The following is a 6082-nucleotide window of genomic DNA, read 5'->3' on the forward strand; positions in this document are numbered from 1 at the left end:
GCGGTGTCCCCGTGCCCCCCCATGCCGTGTCCCCGTGCCCCCCCCCGTGTCCCCGTGCCCCCCCCGTTCCCGCGTCGCGGTGTCCCCATGTCCGTGTCGCGGTGTCCCCGTGCCCCCCGCGCCCCCCCCGTGTCCCCGTGTCGCGGTGTCCCCGTGCCCCCCCCCCCGTGCCGTGTCCCCGTGCCCCCCCCGTGTCCCGGTGTCCCCGTGCCCCCCCCCGTGTCCCCGTGTCGCGGTATCCCCGTGCCCCCCCCCGTGTCCCCGTGTCGCGGTATCCCCGTGCCCCCCCCGTGTCCCGGTGTCCCCGTGCCCCCCCCGTGTCCCGGTGTCCCCGCGCCCCCCCCCGTGTCCCCGTGCCCCCCCCGTGTCCCCGTGTCCCGGTGTCCCCGCGCCCCCCCCGTGTCCCCGTGCCCCCCCCTTGCCCCCCCCCGTGTCCCGGTGTCCCGGTGTCCCCGTGCCCCCCCCCGTGTCCCGGTGTCCCCGTGCCCCCCCCGTGTCCCCCCCCCCCCCGCGCCGTGTCCCGGTGTCCCCGCGCCCCCCCCCGTGTCCCCGTGCCCCCCCCCCCGTGTCCCGGTGTCCCCGTGCCCCCCCCGTGTCCCCGTGTCCCGATATCCCCGTGCCCCCCCCCCCGTGTCCCGGTGTCCCCGTGCCCCCCCGTGTCCCCGCGCCCCCCCCGTGTCCCCGTGTCGCGGTGTCCCCGTGCCCCCCCCGTGCCCCCCCCCCGCCCCCCCGCGCCGTGTCGCGGTGTCCCCGCGGCCGGGCTCTATTTTTAGCGCCCCGCTCCCAGAATAGCGGCGGGGGCGGCGGGGCTGCTCCCCCCCCCCCGCCCCCCCGCGCCCCCCCCCGCGCTATTTTTGGCTCTCGCGTGTTTCCAGGGGAACCCTGGTGGCGCAGTGACGTCAATGCGGGGCCAGCGCCGCCGCCGGGGCTCCTCCGGCTCCGCGCCGCGCTCCGGGCCCCCCCCCCCCCCTCCCGGCCCCCCCCCCCCCTCCGGCCCCCCCCCGGCAGCGGAACCGAGCGGGCAGCGCCGCAGGTAGGAGCGGGGCGCGGGGGGGCTGCGGGATCCCCGGGTGTCCCCCCCCCCCCCCACACCTCCTGCTCCGCCCCCGGGGCTCCCCCCCCCCACCGTGCCCCCCCCCCCCCCCAGCTCCGTGCCCGGTGCCCCCCCCGCTTCTGCCCCCCCCCCCCCCCCCCGCGCAGCACTCGCCCCCCCCCCCCCCCGCCCGGCTCCAAACGCCCCCTCCCCTCCCCGGACCCCCCCCCCCCCTTCCCACCCTGGGACCCTGCACCGCGACCCCCGGCACCCCCCCAGCCGCACCCTGGGGTCCCCAAGCACCCCTCCCCAAGCACCGCACCCTGCGACCCCCAAGCCCAACCCCCCCCCCCCAACAACACACCCCACGTACCCCATGCACGAACCCCCCCCCCCCCCACCATGCACCGCAACCCAGGGTCCCCATGCACCAAACCCTGCCCCCCCAAACACCCCCCCCATCACGCTCCCCCCCCCCCCGGGACCCCCACGCCCCAGAACTCCCCACGCGCCACCACCGCGGGCCCCCAAGCACCAGCACCCCCCCCCCACACTGCACCCCAAGACCCCCAAGCACCGCACCCCAGCACCCCCAAACCCCAGGACCCCCAAGCCCCAACCCCCCCAGGCCCTGACCCCAAAACCCACAGCACCCCGAGACCCCCCCCCACTGCACCCTGTGGTCCCATGTGCCCCCTCTGTACCCCCCCACACCCTCCAATGCCCTGTGCATGGGGGGGGGGGGGGGGGGCCACCCATGTCCCCCTCCCCACCGTGCTCCATGTGTCACCCACCACGGTCCCCTCACAGCACCCCAGTCCCCCCCGCACCAGGACCCCCACAGACACCCCCCCCGTGCCCTGCATGCCCCCCCCATGCCACATGCCCAGGATGTGCCCCCCCGGCCCCCCCACCCCCTGCCCCTGCTCATTCCCCACGGGTCCCCCACCCCAGCGCCCTCCATCCCCGGCGGGCACCCAGCTCCATGCACCCATCGGTGGAGGGGTGGCCAAAGGGCCGAGCCGCGGGGTCCCCAATTTTTTTTTGGGGGGGGGGGGGGCGGGGGGGGCGCATTCGGCGGGGCGGCAGCCCTGTCCCCGCGCCGGTGACGTGCCGGAGGAGCCTACGTACTCCAGCACCGTCCTTGGCGCTCTAGAAAGGTCTCTGCCGCGCGCACCGCGGGCGCAGGCACGGCCACGCTCGCCCGCCGCCCTCGCACGGGCACCCAGCGCGGCGCCGGCCCCCGCTCGGGGTGGGAGCCCCGCGGGGACGAGGGGTGCCTGGGGCCGGCGGTGCTGGGGTCCCCCCCCCGCCCGGATCTGGGGACAGGAGGTGGAGGGGCGGCAGGGCAGGACGCGGCCCCTGCGCCCGTCAGGGCTGGGGATCCCCGCGTGGCCGCCCGCGCCCGGCGAGGGCACCCTCGTGTCCCCAGCAGCGGCTGCGGAGGTGGCCGAGCCCCGGCTGCTGCAGCGAGGCTGCGACGCCCACGGGTGCAGGTGAGCGCGGGGCCACGGCGCGGTCGGGCGCGGGGATGGGGAATGGGAACGGGGAACGGGGGAGCGGGCACGGGGATGGGGCACGGGGACGGGGAATGGGGACGGGGACAAGGAGTGGGCGCGGGGACGGGCAGGGCAGGGCTGGCAGCAGCGCGGGGAGGAGGGAGGGCGCTGAAGCAGGGCCCGGCAGCGCGTCGGTGCCACCGGCATCGCTGCCACCAGCCTGGGATGGGCCACTCGGTCCTCTGTGCCCTGGGTGACGGCTCCTCGGCCGGTGGTGTCACCTCCCGGCCTGTGACACAGGGCAGAGGGGGACGAGGCTGTCCGGAGCCCGGTGTCCCCGCAGGCTGCCCCGCTCTGCAGGGAAGCGGCAATGCCTCGGCTCCGCTGGACGCTGGCACCGGCTCTGGCGGCTGCACCGGGAGCATCGCCTGCCTCGGCCCCACAGGGATGGCACCCAGAGAAGTGTCACCTTCCTCTGTCACCCTGCTCGTCGGGGACGGGGACAGAGCCGGGATGGGGCTGGAGCCAGGGCCGTGGAACGGAGACGGGGCTGGGGACGGAGCTGGGGCACCGACATGGAGGTGACGGCGATGCCGGTGGTGATGCTGGTGGAGATGGCGACAGCGTGCATGCACTGCTGGCTGGGGACAGTGACACCAAGCTCCGCTTCGGCGTGACACCAGGCCACACCGCGCACGGCTCCAGGAGCGTTTCCCCGGCCGCCCCCCCCTGGTTTCCCACCCTCGCAGCAGCCCCGGCAGCTCCCACGGTGGCACCGGGGCCGTCAGCGTGCTGCAGCGCCTCGACGGTGCGGCCCTCCGCCGGGAGCCACCGAAGGGGACCGGTGTGTGCCTGCAGAACTCTGCGACCCCCCCCCCCCCAGCACCGCTCCGAATTGCCACCAGACCCTCACCCCCGGGCACGGAGCTGCCACTTGACCCCACCGCTTGTCGGCAGCCTCACCACGACCACGGCCACGGCCATGGCCACGGCACACGGACGGCCCCGTTCAGCCCAAGGCCCTGCCGCGCTCGGCTGCGCCGCGGAGAAGGGGACGGTTTTGGGAGCAGCGTTGGTGATGCCGGGGGGGTTCCCAGCCGCCCCCTCGGTCCCTACATGCAGCGGCTCCGGGCTGATGGAGGTGACCTGGGGCCAGCTCCCGGCCCGGCCCCTGCCTGCAGCCGCGGCTGAGCCTCTGCCACCGGCAAAGCCCCGCCGGGGGGCACCCGGTGCTTCCCTGCCTGCAGCCCTGGGCCCTCGGCTCCCATCTGCCATGTCCCCACCGCTCTGTGCCGTGTCCCCACCGCTCTGTGCCGTGTCCCCACCGCTCTGTGCCATGTTCCCACCACTCCGTGCTGTGTCACCACTGGTCTATGCCATGTCCCCACCGCTCTGTGCCGTGTCCCCACCGCTCTGTGCCGTGTCACCATCATGCCTCTGCCGCATCCCCGTCAGCCTGTGCCATGTCTCCATCCGTCCGCGCTGCGTCCCCACCAGCCCATGCCGTGTGGCACCGGTGCGTGCCACGTCCCTGCTGGGGTGTGCCATGTCCCCGTCAGTCTGCGCCGTGTCCCCATCGTGTCTCTGCTGCATCCCCGTCATCCGGGGCCGTGCCCCCAGTGCTCTGTGCCATGTCCCCATCGTCCTGTGCCATGTCCCTGTCCATCTATGCCATGGCCCCGTCACGTCTCTGCCACATCCCCATCACCCTGTGCCACGTCCCCCTTGCCCTGTGCCGTGTCCCCACCATCCCGTGCCACGTCCCCGCCACTCCGTGTCACATCCCCATGCGTCCCCTGCACCCGACACCAGCAGCGGACCCAGGATTTCTCTCTGGGCACTGGCGCACCCAGTGCCCAGGGTGCTGCCAGGCCCCCCCTGCCCTGCCTGCCCCCACCCCCGGGCACGTTGCACACCCAGGGCTTGTGCGTGTGCAGGCCCAGGTGTCCCCGTGCCCCCTGCCACCCCACAGCAGGGGACACCCAGGGCCGCTGGGGACCTCGGGGTGCTGGGTCTGGGTGGCTCTGCAGGATGCGCCTCAGATCCTGGGGGGGGGGGGTGGTGGTGTTGGGTGTGTGCCACCCCGGACACCCCGACCTCCCCCCCCCCCCCCGGGGTGTCCCCGCGTCCCCTGTGCCCGGCCACGCTGCGGACGCTGCCGGGCCCTTTCCCTCTTGGATCTTTTTGCGGTCTGGGCTTGCTGTTCACCCGCCAGCACTCAGGAAGCCCTTACCCCAAAAAGGATCTGCGGGGGAGCCACGCGGCGGGGAGGCGCGGGGTGGCCACGGCCAGGTGAGTGCGGGCGTTGGGGGGGGGGGGGGCCGGGACCCTGGGGGGTTTTGGGGGGCACCGAGGTGGGGGCACGACGCGGTCCCTGCATCTACCTGGGTGCTGGGGGCCACGCACACGCGTGTGCAAGTGTACACGTGTGTAGGTGCACGTCTGCGGGTGCATGCGTGTGTGCGCAGCATGTGCACAACCACGCGGGTGCACAAGGGGACACGGCCCCATGGGGACGCGTGGCCCCACAGCCTCTTGGGGACACACAGCCCCATGGTGTGCACAGGGGGACGCATGGCCCCATATGGGGACGCGTGGCCCCACAGCCCCTTGGGGACACACAGCCCCACGGTGTGCACAGGGGGACACTGTCCCCACGGGGACGCATGGCCCCACGGGGACACAGCCCCACGGGGACACAGCCCCACGGGGACACCCGGCCCCACGGGGACACCCGGCCCCACGGGGACGCAGGGCCCCGCGCTGTGCACGGCCGCACCCCTGGGGCTCCCTCCCCTGCCCACGCGTGTCCCGACGCACGGCCCCGACACGTCCCCGACGGGTGTCCCCGTGCCCCCAGGGCCGCCGTCCCTCCCCTTCCTGGCAGCGCTGTGTCAATGTTTGCCCAGCCCGGAGCTCTCTTGGGCAATTCCCTCCCCTCCCGCTGCCTTCCCGGCCACGAACACCCCAAATCCCGGGACCCCCCCGTCCCCGTCCCCCCCTCCATGGGACCCCCGGGTGCTGCGGTGACAGACGGGGTGGGGACAGGGGCGCCGAGCAGGGACACGGCCGTGTCCCCAGCCGCCCCCTGTCTCACCAACCCCATGGGATGGCTGGGGGGGGGGGGTCGGGGGTGGGGGTGGGAAATCCCACAACAAAGCCCGGCTCCCCCCCCCACGTAGGGGCTGGGGTGATGCGGGGACGCAGCAGGGATGTCCCCATTGTGTCCCCGCATCACCCCGACCCCACACTGGGGACATTTGGGGACAAACCTCCAGCCTGCTCCCCCGCCACCACCCCGTCCGCATCCCCATCCCACCGTCAGCCCTTTGGCTGCTTCCCGGGGGGGGGGGGGGGTTCTGCAGGCCCCCCCCCCCCCCAGGACCCCGTTTTGCAGTGGGGCCACCCCATCCCCATGTCCCCAGGGCCCTCAGGGGCTGTGAATCAGCCGGAGCAAAAATAACGGTGAAATCCTTGGGGGGGGGGGGGGGGGGCACAGGGACCCCGGGGCTGTCTGTGGGAAGGGGAGGGGGTGGGGGCTGCGGAGGAG

General features: G+C 75.0%; 1 long non-coding RNA gene across 2 annotated transcripts; it reads left to right on the forward strand.

The window, feature by feature from the left end:
- Positions 1–1965: 1965 nt before the first annotated feature.
- Positions 1966–3986, forward strand: LOC136790568 (uncharacterized). Of its 2 annotated transcripts, none has more exons than XR_010830718.1 (2): positions 1966–2529; positions 2833–3986. It is a non-coding gene; the product is annotated as an uncharacterized lncRNA (long non-coding RNA). The 2 variants fall into 2 exon arrangements; XR_010830723.1 differs by having other exon boundaries at positions 2838–3986.
- The last annotated feature ends 2096 nt before the right edge of the window (positions 3987–6082 follow it).

The sequence above is a fragment of the Anser cygnoides genome, chromosome 1 (assembly GCF_040182565.1).
Source record: "Anser cygnoides isolate HZ-2024a breed goose chromosome 1, Taihu_goose_T2T_genome, whole genome shotgun sequence".
NCBI lineage: Eukaryota > Metazoa > Chordata > Aves > Anseriformes > Anatidae > Anser > Anser cygnoides.